This window comes from Aethalodelphis obliquidens, unplaced genomic scaffold, assembly GCF_003676395.1.
Source record: "Aethalodelphis obliquidens isolate GAN/ISIS:26980383/991018 unplaced genomic scaffold, ASM367639v1 scaffold5, whole genome shotgun sequence".
NCBI classification, from domain to species: Eukaryota; Metazoa; Chordata; class Mammalia; order Artiodactyla; family Delphinidae; genus Aethalodelphis; species Aethalodelphis obliquidens.
In genome coordinates this window covers 35,018,856-35,034,398 of record NW_020837949.1, presented here as the reverse complement: position 1 = coordinate 35,034,398, position 15,543 = coordinate 35,018,856, and positions in this window count along the sequence as shown.

The window sequence follows — 15,543 nt, the reverse complement described above, 5'->3', positions numbered from 1 at the left end:
CCAACACTAGCAGGTAGGTTTGGTTCAGTCTCCTACGGGGTCACTGCTCATTCCCCTGGGTCCCAGTGCACACACTACTTTGTGTGTGCCCTCCTACAGTGGAGCCTCTGTTTGCCCCAGTCCTGTCGAAGTCCTGCAATCAAATCTTGCTACCGTTGCCAGACCCACAGGTTGAGAAGCCTGACATGGGGCTCAGAACTTTCACTCCAGTACATGGACTTCTTTGGTATAAGTGTTCTCCAGTTTGTGAGTCACCCACCCAGCAGTTATGGGATTTGATTTTATTGTGATTGCGCCCCTCCTACCATCTCATTGTGGCTTCTCCTTTGTCTTTGGATGTGGGGTATCTTTTTTGGTGAGTTCCAGTGTCTTCCTGTTGATGATTGTTCGGCAGTTAGTTGTGATTCCCATGCTCTCACAAGAGGGAGTGAGCGCACGTCCTTCTACTCCGCCATCTTGAACCAGTCTCCCTATGTAGCCTTTTCAGATTGCTTTCTTTCACTCAGTAATATGCATTTAAGGTTCTTCCGTGTTTTTTCCGTAGATTGATGGCCCATAATTTTTTAGCCGTAAGTAATACAATATGTGTGGATATATATATATACACACACCATAGTTTGTTTATCTGCATCTGAAATTTTGAAACCCAGATTTTAGTTCTGACATTGGCATTAACTATCTTTGACTTCTTAAATAGGTCACTTCAAGCTCTTTAGGCCTCAGTATTGCTTCATTTCTAAAATGAGAGGCTTTCTTCCCTTGTAATAGAGTGGAATTTCAGATTTTTAAGATTACAGTGTTATTGGAGACCTGGTTAAGTAGCTTGAGAAAGACAGAAGTTGGTTTGACTCATGACTCTGTGATGAAAGTTCAAATTATTTAATCTCTAATTTGCATATGTAATAGAAGGATAAATAATTATACTCATCTAATTAGACGTCTGGGGGATTAAATGAGAAAATGCATGTAAAATGCTCAGCCAGTGGCAGGTACATAATAAGAACTCAATAAATTTTATCTAGTTTTATTACTGTTTAATTGATGTTCAACACCTCTTACCACTCCTTTTACTACTTCCTCTTGGTTAGCTCCTTCCATTCCTTTCATTTCTGTGCTACTACAAATTCTTTTTTACTATTTTCAAGTCCCCATCCATTTTCAGTCCTTTAGGCTTAACAAAATATCATCACTTAATTTATAGATAAAAATAAAGGTATGATGCCTCCAGACTTTCCTACCACCCCTTCCCAAATTATCTGCATCAGGACCCATCCCTATTATCCCCTACAGTTTCTGAGGATAAATTGCCATCTGTGTGGTCATGGAAGGTTTCTTAATTTTTTGTTTATTTTTTTCAGCTATAAACAATGATGCCAAATTAAAGAATATAGGTAAACCACTTAGCCAAGTGCATGGAACTCAGGAAGCATTAGTTTCCTTCCTTGCCATTCTCCATTTTTCTTCACCCCAGTCTACCTATATTCTATACAGTGAGAGCTGTCTTCATAAATTACAGTTCAGATTATGTCCCTTCCCTTTGGTCACTCTCCAGTGTCTTTTGAATAAAGATAAAATGTCTTTGCATGGCTTACAGACCTGATGTAGCTGCCCCATATGTCCTTGTTTTCTTCTGTTCTCTCCTACGTTTTACTCAGCTGTCCCATTGCTGCTGGGTACACTTTTCCTCCACCTGGAATGCCTTTCCAAATTTTCTTTATTTCTCCTTTGTTTCTCTTCATTCCTTTAGATGTAGCTTAACACCCTAAATGTAAAACTTCATTGAGATTATGGGTAGGGCTAATCACTGCCATCACAGTATTTTTATAGAATCTGTGCTGTATTTTATATATTCATGTTTAAAAATGTCAAACAGTATATGATAATATAATGACAAATTAAAATTTAAAAGATCACTTCTTCCCTTCTCTCAATCTCATTCTCCAGTGGAAGTCTCTCTTCTTTGTCTACCTTTTCCTATTGATCAGTGTGCCTGATAGAAATGTAATGCACACCACATATGCATTTACATTTAACATTTTTAAGTAACCACATTTTTTAGAAAAAGCAAAAGAAGCAGTGAAATTAATTTTAATAATACATATTATTTAACTAGTACTTCAAAATATTAACATGTAATTTATATAAAAATATTGGTGAATAATTTTACATTGATTTTTAAAAATATTTTCCTTTGAAAGCTAGTGTGTACTTTGCACTTGTAGCTCAACTCAGCTCAGACTTGCCACATTTCAAGTGCTCATCAGCAACACGTGGCTGGTGACTACTTGTGTCAGTGCAGCTACAGAAAAACTCTGAGAACTGAGTTAGTGAGGCAGCATTTTGACTCACAGCTCTGCAGCTTATTAGCTACATTATCTTGGGTAAGTTATTTATGGTCTCTGAACTTCTTTCCCTCTCCCCCCCACCCCATTTTTTAACATGGGATGATATCTCATAAGCTGTTGTGAAGACTGAAAAATAAACACTTTTTTCCACGTGGTCATCTGCTTTTTACTGACTTCTTTACACTTGGTTTTCAAATACACTCTCTTAGTTGAGGAAATCTGTGTATGTGGAAGCACAGAACTAAAGGATCTTCCTTTTTGGTTTCTTTTGTTGAGTGCTGTGTTCCAGGCTCCATATGACACACTGGAAATAGAATGATCCAGTTGTATTTCCCACCTCAAGGAACTCACAGTCATACATAACTTATTGCCTGGCTATTTCAAAAACAGAGTGAAAATTATTTTATAATATAGAGTTAAAATATGGAGACATATTTCCAAATTTCAGTAAAAATTGTTACTGATTTTTAAATCTCTGAAATCCTCTCTTTGCTCTATTTGGATCTTCATAACTCATATTAAGGATCACACTGGACCTTCTTTTTGCTCTGGAAGTCTTGCAGTGGCCTTGGGCAAAAGGCAGTAAAATTCTGATCTGGGCTGAAACTCCAGAGGAAAGATCCTTTCAATATATATATATATATATTTTGCCAACACAACCAACAGTAAACTCTAAGTTATTTAAGATGTAGAATACTTTGAGGATTATTTAGGGACTTTGCTACTTCTGACTTGACTCCCTCATGTTGCTGCCCTTTGGCCGTTTCACTGTTGTAGAACCTTTATGAAATAAGAGAAGGGTAAAACTCAAATTAGATTATTTAGCTACTGGCAAGCAGTCTGGGAAAATTGTTTGATAGGCAAGAAGATTGTATGTGATGAGTTAAATGGGGTAGATTTTAGTGATATATTTCTTCTATCACCCTAAATAATCAAGATTTGATTATATGTTGTTCTTATGTACCTCAAATTGTTTCATAAATTATACTGCTTATAAATATAGAGAGCAACTGTAGTTTGGAAGAATAGAATTGCATATGTAAATTTTTCATGTTTTTCTGATTGTAGGAAATAATGTTCTGGGCTAATAGAAACATCGTACTCCATTGAATTTTTACTTTTGATTAGTATGGAGTAGGGTAATATGTTTCAGTTATAATGGTTCACATTAATTGATCTGATCAGCAGTTGTAAATAATGCTTTATCTTCTTATCTAGCAGTGAAAGACACTTAGAAAACTTGTATACTTTTGTTCCTAGGTTCTTCAGAGTGATTAATGGTACAATTTATTTTGCCATTTATTTTATTTTTTACTATTGCCTTTTTGCTAAAATAGAATTCAAATGTGTTTACAAACAAAAGATTTAATTCGGATACATGTAGTATGAATGGGTTATGGTACAAATGTCAGTCATATTTGCAAAGTATCGCTGTATTGTTAAGGATTTTTAAAAATGGTATTATCATTTCAAGTTTATTATTATTGACCATCTATAAATTAAGGTAAACTGAGGACCATGTACTGAGATTTATGAAATCAGTGTCAGATTGAGTTCCTGGGAAGCAGATTATGAGATGGAGATTATCATAGAGGACAATGATTAAGGAACACTCTTGAGATCAGTAGCTTCGGGAGGGAAAGGAAGGAAACAGAACTGGGGAGAGGGATGTAGTTTCAGTGAAGGCATCGTGGACCTCATGGGGAGGTCTGAAGCTGGATGGCTCATTCAGGTAAGGGGCCAGGCCTCTCTACCTTTGTGCTGATCACTGGATGAAGGCTGCTCCAGGAAGTCTGTTTTCAGCTGAGTCAGTAGCTGGGGAAATAATTCCTTCATCCCAGAAGTGAGTTTGGGCAATATATCACAGTATCCACTATACTTCGAATAGGCTAGAACCTGAAGTGCTGGATGCAGTTACATAAAGAGACTCCATCAGTCTGGGCCAATCCACCCATCTCTCCAGGAAGACAGCTAGAGCCATTTATTTACTCTTCCTGTTTTCGTTGTTGCCCTCTTCCAGTCTGTTCTCTGCATGACAGACAAAACAAGCTTTTAAAATTGGATCGTGTAAATCAGACAGTGTCACTACTCTGCCTAAAATCTTCCCATGGCTTCCGCTTGAAGGAAGGATAAAATCTAAATTCGTAACTGTAGCTTCCATGCTCTGCCTGATCTAACTCTTGTTTATTTCTGCAGCATTTTCTCGTGCCACTTTTCCCCCTCATATGTTATGTTTTGGACACACTGGCCTTCTGTCAATTTCTCGAACATGCCGAGTTGTCTTCTAGTTGAGGGCATTTGGATTTCCCATTTCCCAACCAGGCATGCACCCCTCCACACCTTTTATGTGATAGTTTTTGTCTTATTCTTTGGATCAAATCCCCATAGAGGCCTTCCCTGACTACCTTGTTTAATGTAGGCCTCCAATAATTTTTCTCTGTCAGGTCACTATATTTTCCTTCATGGCCTTTATTACAAGCTGTAATTGTCTTGTTTATTTAATTTTTTTTCTATGTTTTCTGTCTTCCCCTGTTGGAATTAAAGCTCTGTGAGTCATTTTCCCCATCTACACCTCTTCCTATAATATGTCCTTGACAAGTTTTTTTATTCCTTACTGAATGATGGTCCTGATCTATCTTAAGTGGCCCACCTGATTTGACTTATTTTTCTAATTACAGCTTTATTGAGACATAATTCACATACTATTAAATCCTTCATTTTAAAGTGTACAATTCAGTGTTATTTTACTCTTCATACATTTGTGCAACTGTTGGCCACTATCAAATTTTAGAACATTTTCCTCACCTCAGAAAGAAACCCCACACCCATCAGCAGTCTCTTACCACCTCCCCCTCTCCCCAGCCCTTGTAAACGACTGTTCTACCTTCTATTTTCCCATTCTGTACATTTCATATACATAGAATCATGCGGCACACAGCCTTTTATGTCTGGCTTCTTTCACTTGGTATAATGTTTTGAAGGTTCATCCATGTTGTAGCATGCATCAATACTTCATACCTTTTTAGGGCCAAATGATATTCCATTGTAATAGATATACCACATTTTGTTTATCCATTCATTCGTTGATGGCCATTTGGATTATTCCCACTTTTCGGCTATTATGAATAATACTGGTATGAACACTTATGCTTTTATTTAGACATATGCTTACCAGTTCTCTTAGTTATATACTTAGGAGTCATATGGTAACTCTATGCTTAACCTTTTGAGGAGTTGACAAACTTTTTCAAAGTGGATACACCATTTTATAATTCCAAATATTGTCCTCTTTTAAAAAATTGGGTATATTTCTTTTTATTGTTGAGTTTTAATACTTTTTTATACATTCTAGATACTAAACTCATTCTAGATACTAATCTCAGGTATATGATTTGCAAATATTTTCTCCATTTCTGTGGATTATCTTTTCAGTTTCTTTATGGTGTCCTTTGAAGCACAAAAATTTTAAATTTTTACAGAGTCCGATTTGTTTTTTTCTGATGTCACTTGTGCTTTCGATGCCACATCTAAGAAAATCATTGCCTAATCTAGGGTCACAAAGATGTGTTCTTCTGAGAATTTTATAGTTTTAGATTTTACATTTAGGTCTGTGATTCAGTTTGATTTAATTTTTACGTATCTTGTGAGATAGGAGTCCAAGTTCATTCTTTCGCTTTTAGCTATCCAGTAGTCCCAGCACCTTGTGTTGAAAATACTGTTCTTGAATTGTCTTCCCTTGCCCAAAATCAATTGACCATAAGTGTGTTGATTTCTATACTCTGAGTTTTATTCCATTAATCTGTATGTCTGTTCTTCTGTTGGTACTGCGTTGTCTTGATTATCTAGTTTTATAGTAAGTTTTGAAATCTGGAAGTGCGAGTCCTCTAACTTTTTTCTTTTTCTATATTGTTTTGGCATTTCCATGTGAATTTTAGGATCAGCTGGTCGATTTCTGCAAAAAAAATACAGCTAGGACTTTGATAAAGATTGTTTTGAATCTATAGATCTATTTTGGGAATATTGTCATCTTAATATTAAGTCTTCAAATCCATGAACATTAGATGTCTTTCTCTTTATTCAGGTCTTCTGTGATTGTTTTCAATGATATTTAGTATTTTTCAGTGTATAAGCTCTGCATTTATTTTCATGAGTTTATTTTGAAGTATTTTATTCTTTTTGATGCTATTGTAAATTGATTTTTTTCTTAATTTTATTTTCACATTGTTCATTGCTAGTATACAATTCACTTTTGTATATCGATCCTGTGTCCTGCTACCTTGCTGAGCTCATTTATTCGTTCTAACAGACTTTTTGTATGGATTCCTTAGGATTTCCTATATACACAGTTTTTTTTTACAAAATCACATACATTTAATATTTCCCTCCCAAAATCTTGATGCCTTTTCATGTTTTTTCATGTAATTACCCTAGCTAGTTCCTCTAGTACAGTGTTAAATAGATGTTACAACAAGTGACATTCTTTTCTTCTTTCTGAACTTAGAGAGAAAGCATTTAATCTTTCACCACTAAATATGATGTTAGATGTGTTTTGTTTTGTTTTGTTTTGTAAGTGCCCTTTATCAGGTCCAGGAAGTTTTCTTCTATTCCTAGTTTCTGAATGTTTTTATTAAATGCTTTTTCTTTGTCTGTTGAGATGATCATCTTAACTTGTTTAAAAAAAAAAAAAGAGCTAATTGAACACACAGGAAACACACTGAAGTAGGCTCATAGATAACCAAGAGCAAGCCAGTAGCTGTTATTTGCTGTCCAGTTCAACTACATCTTCCTGCCATGTTTAAAATCTCATCTCTTTAAAGAGTAAAATGACCTAATGAATACAAAATTTGAAATTAGAAAAGTATAAACCTAAAACACATATGTATGCACGCATATGTATAGTATTCTCTGGTTATGAACGAGGTAGAAAATGTCACAGTAAGGGTATTGTTTGCAATAGTTTATTAAAATAAGTATTGCTTTATTAAAATTCCAAGGTTTTAATCGCCAAGGCAAAAACTATAGTCTCAGAAGTTTCACTGAAATTTTAAGCATGTGTTTCTGTCTATAATATAACATCTACCTTATTTTGTTTTAGTTGATGCTGATGTATCCTATGAACCCCCATCACCTCTCCACTACAGAGATTATTCTTGAAATAATAGTTTTACTTGAGCTCAGTTCAGATGTTTTTCGAGGCAAGAAGAGATTTATTTTGACAATAACTATTACTTATAACACAGCACAATAGTTACATAATTCTACTCTTTTTTCTCCTGCTGAAAATTGTTATTTTTGTTAAGAAAGAAATGAATAAAATAATCTTTTCATATCAGTACCTTACCTCCTTATATTAAAAAAAAATTGATAATTTTTTTTGAAAAGATGTACTCCAAAACTTGTCAGATCAGAAGACAGCTTATTATTGGCTATAAGATGACCCTCTATGCTGTTACAGTTAGAGTAAGCATCCCCAGTAGCTGCCTGGGCCAGACTCAGTATATTCATCAAGAACCTTAACAACTTCACTTTCAGACCCATTATATATTAGGGTCATCAGACAAGTAGAGGCTTTGTTTTAGGCCCTGGACTGGACTGTAATTTTGACTTTGAGTGCCCATTTGTCTCAAGGCTACCCTCATTTTTAATGTGTCAGTTCAGTGGCAGAAATAAAGATAATAAAAATATCCTAAAAATGAAAGGAATCTTGGGGGTCATCTGATTTATTATTCAATTCCATTCCATGTAGGAGTTGGCTCTGAGCAATACTAGCTAGTCAATTAACCATTTAAAACAGTTTCAGTAACAAGAAATAGACTGACTCATGGAGCATCCTGTTAAATGTTCACAGCTCATTTTTTGGAAACTTCGGCTCTTAATTTTAGAGAGTTCTCAGTGTATTGATTTGTATTTGTATTCTTATAATTTATTTGTTCTAATTAAGACCCATTAGCCTTAGTTGTCCTTTGAAGGGCACATTACATATGTGTACATATGCATACATATATCGTATGTTAGAAATACATCAGGTATTTGAAAATAGTTATGTTTCTACTTTATGTCCGCTTCTTTGGGTTAAACATCTTAAACTAATGATTGATTAATCATTGCAAAAATAGTCTATGGCTTTAGTTTAGAACTTTGCATACTCATTTGTTCTTATTTTTTAATTTTTAAAAATTGAAGTATAGTTGATTTACAATGTTGTGTTAATTTTAACAGCGTTAATGAGGTATAATTTTCATACCATAAAATTCACTCATTGCAGTTGATGGAATTCAATGATTTTAGTATATTTAGAGTTGTGTAATCATCACCAGATCCAGTTCTATAATTTCTTTATTACCCCCCGAAAACTCACTCATGCTCATTTGCGGTCGAGCCCTGCTACCAGTCCCATCCTAGGCAACTGCTGATTTGTATTCGGTGTTCACAGATTGGCCTTTCCTATAAATTTTTTATAAATAGAATCTTACAATATGTAATCTTTTGTGCCTGGCTACTTTCAGTTAGCATAATGCTTTTGAGATTCATCAATGCTGTAGCATGTTTAGAATTTTTTTCCTTTTATTGCTAAGAAATATCCCATTGAATGGATCAAATTTTGTTTATCAATTCACCAGTTTATAGACATTTGGATTTCTTGCTTTTTGGCTATTCAAAATAATGCTGCTGTAAACTTCTGTGTATAAGTCTTCATGTGGACATATATTTTCATTCCCTTAGGTAGTTTTCTAGGGGTATGAATGCAAGGTTCAATGATAAGTTTATGTATATCCACTAAGAAACTACTAAACAGAAACTTTTTTTCAAAAGTGGTGTTTGTTTTGTTTTTTACATCCCCACCAGAAATGTATGAGGACCCCAAGTTTTCCTTGTCCTTGCCAACTTCTGGTATTTTTGGTCCTTTTGATAAGAGCCATTCTGGTGGGCATATAGTGGTATCTCATTGTGGTTTTAATTTGCGTTTCATTAATAACTAATGATATTCATGTGGCCATTAGTATATTTTCTTTGGTGAATTGTCTATTCAATCTCTTGGCCATTTTTTGATTGGGTTGTTTGACTTTTCATTATTGAGTTGTAAGGGTTCTTTATATATTCTGGATACAAGTTCCATATCAGATATATGATTTCCAAAATTTTCCTCCTAATTAGTGATATTTTCTTAATGGCATTTTGAGGAGCAAAATATTTTAATTTTGATTGAGCCCAATTTATTATTTTTTACCTTATGGGTTATCCTTTTGGTGTATGTCTAAGAAGTTGTTGCTTGATCTAAGATCGTAAAGATTTTCTATTATTTTTTGTCAAGTTTTATAGTTTTAGCTCTCACATTTAGGTTTGATCCATTCTGTGTTAATTTTTGTATATGGTATGAAGGGGTCATTAGTGGAAAAGACCATCTTTTATTCTTAAATTGTCTTGGCTCTATTGTCAAAAATCAGTTGATGACCATACATATTAAGGGCATATTTCTGTACTTTCTTATCTGTTTTAATGATCTCTAGGTCTATCTTTATACCAGTACCACTGTTTTAATAACTGCAGCTTTATAGCAAGCTTTGAAACCAGATTGCGTGTGTACCCCAACTTTTTACTTCCTTTTAAAAATTGTTGTGGATAATCTAAGTTCTTTGAATTTTCATATACATTTTAGGTTCAGCCTGTCAGTTTCAACAACAACAACAAAAAGCCTGCTGAGATTTTAGGAGGGGTTGTTTTAAATATATAGATCAATTTGGGGAGAATTAACTGAAAAATCACTTTGCAATTGAAAATTATCACTGATATCTCAAGCTTCCCCCTCCTCTGCCCCTATATTCAAGGGAATCTTGATTCCTATTTTGTCGTCTAGTTATATTTTATACAAAAATGTTTGTTGACAATTTTTCAAAACTAATACGACAAAATGTTCATCCTTTGGTTTCTTAATGTACACTCTGGGGGTCATATATGTACCCTGACTAAGAAGCAGAAATTTAGAGGAAGTAATGGACCATTTTTTTCATTAAAAAATATCTCTGTTTCATTCTGCAAAGTATTTGAGTTTGGTGTAGTAACTATAAGAAAATGTGGGCAGAATTTTTAAATGAATTTTTATCTTGATATTTTTGGTTTTACTGTCTTAATAGTTTTATCCATATACTGGTTTTACATTTGTTCTGTTTTTGCTAACAAGACATGCCATGTTGTTGACTGACATTTTACTGCAATATTAGAGCAATAGACAGCTAATGAGTTTGTAAAGGAAGGAAATAAAATTGATTTTTGTTGAACATTTCTTCCATACCAACTACTCTGCAATATGCAGACAAAATCCTGTGACATGGCTGTTTTTACCTTTACTTACAGATGATAAAACAGATGATAAAACTGAGGCTTAGTAAGGATCAGAATCATGCCTAAAATTTTATAGATATTGAGGTAGCATTAAAATCTTGATATTCTGACTTCAAGGCCAATATGTCAGCTGAGAAAGAAGAGTTGGACATTTAAAATTTGATTTTCAAGTGTGTCCTGGAATATCTTGACTTGATTTTCTTCTTCTGTGTTTGTCTTCTATTTGTTTCTTTATACCCTGCCGCATTCTACAATGGTCTTAAGGCAACTTAGAGTATGCAGAATACAACAAGATGGCATAAATTAAAAATAGGAATAAAATGAGACAGAAAAGCAAGGGTGGGGAAAGTCCTTTTCCCAGAAAATCAACAACAACAACATCGTGTAAGTGAATATTGCTGGGAGACTGGAAAAATTTGAGCTGGAAAAGGACGTGGAAGTAAATGGGTTTACTTGGTGTCAGCTTTGGTGTCTGCTCCAATCATAATATAAGTGAGAAAGTGAAGTCTTGTTTGCTTTTGCTTCCTCTAAGTGCCAAGCACAGTGCCTTGTCTGTGATAAGCCCTTAATGAGTGATTGCTGAACTTGATCCTCTAATGAACTTTATTGTCAGCATTCCTGTTACCAAGCTGGTTAGAAGGTTTTTATTTTATTAAAAGTCAAATAGTCAGGAATTTTAGATTTCTCTGTCAGTGTTATTTGTTGTAAACACCATCTCATTGTTTTCCTGATCTTCATTAAATTTGAAAATGTTATTTCAGAAATGCTTATAAGTCATCTTTTTTTACATAAGTACATCCAGAAATTGCCTCATCTGAGGAGTGTTATAGAAAGACATATGCTCTTGTAGTTGAGAATGTAAGTTTTGTGCATCTGAAGGTTTCACTGTGATTATGTGCTCTCCATTTCAAATCTTTTTTTTTTTTCCATTTCAACTCTTTTCTGGGTTTTAAAACAAAGACTGTACATGTGGAGAGTTTAAAATTCATAAATATAAGGCACTTCAGCTTATAAGCATCTCAGAGATGTAAGTCTATGTTTACTCAAATACTCAGAATAATTTTATAATGCCTGTTGACATCATCTATGATGCCTATTTGACCTACTTATTTTGTAAACATATGTAATTAATTTCTTTCCATGGGTTGGACTTTATCTCCCAGACTCAAATCTTTTCTAGAAAGTTTTAAAAACTACATTAAGATTTATAGCAACTTAATTTTGTCATTTTAAAAACTAAGTATTTTGTAAGAGTTTATCCTCAGATGACTCTTAAATATGACCCAACTATTAGTTTACCTGAACCATAATATTTATTTTGACTCATGTCACTTCAATTCTGTTTGGTTTTTTATTTGGCTGCGTTGGGTCTTCATTGCTGCATGCGGGCTTTCTCTAGTTATGGCAAGCAGGGCCTACTCTTCGTTGCTGCACGCAGGCTTCTCATTGTGGTGCCTTCTCTTGTTGCGGAGCACGGGTTCTAGGCACGCTGGCTTCAGTAGTTGTGGTGCATGGGCACAGTAGTTGTGGCTCACGGGCTCTAGAGTGCAGGCCCAGTAGTTGTGGCGGGCGGGCTTAGTTGCTCTGCAGCATGTGGGATCTTCCCCCACCAGGGCTCGAAGCCGTGTCCCCTGCATTGGAAGGCGGATTCTTAACCACTGTGCCACCGGGGAAGTCCCTCAATGCTGTTTTAAAATAACAGAAAAGTAACTACATAAAAGGGTATATTTTAATTTTTGAAAGTTAATTTAATGTTACAAAAATTAGAAAGGATTGGCTTTAGGGAAAACCAGTAAAACTTCAGCAATCCTTGATGAGCATAGTTGTAGGTATTTGAACTACAGAGCTCTCACCTTGCAACAGATTATACTGAAAATGTACTTTTAAATCATCTCAATTAATTTTGTATAGAAAGGAAAAATGAGAGGATAAGCTATGACATAAGTTTCTGTAGGGTATGCTCATTTTAACACTATCATTTTTGTTCTGAAATGTTATCATCATGCTAGAGTTTTCAAGATCCTATCTCCAATTGAGATTTCAGAGGTGAAAAATCTAAAGTAACTGCATAGTATTTCATAAAATTTCTTATTGCCTTTCAGGAAATCATCTTTTATCCTATATATCGTGTCCTCTCTTGAAGTTCAGAGACTTGTAATAAACTAGCACCTATTCTAGCACCTATGCCTATTCTCAGCATATATAGACTGTGATAGATGTAGTAACATCAAGACATGGCATTGGGTGAGACACCTCAGTCTGACCTGGAGCACACTGCTACTGCAGGCTGGCTCTGCCTCTGCTGGGGTAACCGTTCACTGACTGCCTTTCTGCCTTGTTCCACTGACAAAATCATTCTTTTCCCTCTGCTGTCCTTTACTCCTAACTTTAAATAATTCTGTATTTAGTATCGAATTTTTTAAGAATTTTAATTTTCTAGGGAGCAGAACAGCTCTCATACCAGTTGGCAAAATGCCACCTCTTCCCTGTTAGTATCATAGTGGTTATAATCTTCTATAAATACAAAAAAGTGTTATATTTTGTGTCTTTGTTAGCTGGTATTAGCGATTTGTCAGAGTTTTTGTAAAGTCTTCTGTTTTCATACGTGTAAAGCTTTTTGGATATAGACTATCTTTGAAACATATGAATATTATCCATCTTGGATTGACACTATTAATGATTTTTTGGAATTAATATTTGTAAAGTACTTTAAATATGAGAAAGACATTAGAGGGGATAAGTGTTGTTATTAATATGAATCCTTAATATTCAATTGCATTAAAAGAAAATCAGTGCTACTTTTAATATTTAATCTTTAATATTCAGATGTATTAAAAGAAAACTGATACTGCTTCTGTTAGTTTGTCATGGAATAGGATATGGTATTATTACCCAGAACTGATAAGATTCAATCAATCTGTACAAGTGGTTTTCCCACATCAAACCCTATTCATTATTTATATATTTAAACCCTACTTTAAATTAAAATATCTCTTTATAATCATTAATTAGTTTTATTTTAGATTTTTCGATATTTATATGGTCTTTTGTGTCATTCCAAGAGGATAGAATTTGCTCACTTATTCTTTAGTGTCAAATTATTAGTCTCCATTGTAAGACAACTGCTATTTTTGTAGGTCAAATGGATGACTATCTGCAGTTTTATATCAGCCTATTATTATTTTTTGTTGCAATTAATATGTTGAAATACTGTAATTTATACTCTGAAGTCCATGAAAAAGAAAACACAGGTGTATTCCTCTTCCTATTTCCCTGCTGATTTACTCAACAGCCTGGTGGTGTGTGCTTAGAGTTGGTTTCCTAAGATACTGGCTTCTGTTTTTCTCGCCTGCCATATTCCCATACCTAGAGAATACCTGGCACATACTCAATGTTCAGTAAATACTTACTGAATGAATAAATAAGAATAGGCAATCTTACAGTATTCAGTCTATGTAGATCTCTATCTCTATGTCAGCAGTCGACTTGGTTTGGGGTTTTAGAGGTTGGATAAATCACATTAATCACGTCCCCTCCAGACTTTGGAAACTTCAGAGAAACAGACACAGGTGCCAGGCAGATGGAGATCAAAGTACCAGTTTTATTACTGGTAGAGGCTGAATTGGAGGACATGCATTATGTGTCCCTATGAAATTGGCTTCAGCTCTGGATTAGACAGTGGTACCCTCCCAGCTGCTGGCACAGTGGGACATCCACAGTCCTCTGTCACTGACGAATGGATAAAAACAGGCCTGAATGTGTCTTCTCTACAGGTAGCACTGAACTGAGAAAAAGGAATTGAACTGGGCCCGTTCGTATATTCTCTTAAACTCACCAGTGTGATGAGTCTCTGCCACTCTCATGGTAAGAAGTGAGGGACAGAATAAAACTAATGGCATTTCTTGATCAAAAGTCTCCTCATGAAAATATGAGGAAAAAGAAACAGAGTTTTCCCTGTTGTTCCCCAAGATACTCTAATTAAACATAAATCCCTCCAACCAATTATACTATTAATTTTTCCTGCAGTTTTTATTTGGCATTTATAAGATTCAATTTAAATTACTGTCATATATGCCAACACTTTCAGATCATTAAAATGAATATTGTTTATGGTAGTGAACATAGGTAGACATTGAACTAATCTAACACAGTGGAGGTTTGGACAAGGTAAGCTTAAGAGTAAAACAATGAGTAAGAAAAGCATATTCATATTTCCATTTTTATATACGATATATATGATACATGCATTCACTGTGATCTTGGTTTCTACTAAAGAATTTTTAATGTATTTGCTTCATTCTTACAGCTGACATTATGAAAAAAACCTTTCAGGTTTATCTTATATGTACACATCTCTGATTTCTGGTGGCTAAGTTGGTATTCTACTTTGTGGATTATTATTGTGAGATAAAATATTTGCAGCTTCTACATTCCTTATTTCCAATTTCCATCTCAAACACAATGAAACAAAATAAAACATCATAAAGCAAATGGAATATATTAGTAAAGTCTGGCTTTATCCAAATGTCTAAGTAAATTATCCTTGACAGAATGAAATCATAGGCATCATTTTTAAAAATAATAAGAGTATTGTGGTTTGCGAATATAGCATAAGAGATAATAAAATAATTATTTTAACCTGTTAACATTAAAGTCCTTCTGACTGATTGGCAAGTACATTGATAACAACAGTTTGGCATTATTTATCACCAAATAGGACAGATACTTAATGTTTTAAAATAACTATATAGGGCTTCCCTGGTGGCGCAGTAGTTGAGAGTCTGTCAGCCGATGCAGGGGACACGGGTTCGTGCCCCGGTCCGGGAAGACCCCACATGCCGTGGAGCGGCTGGGCCCG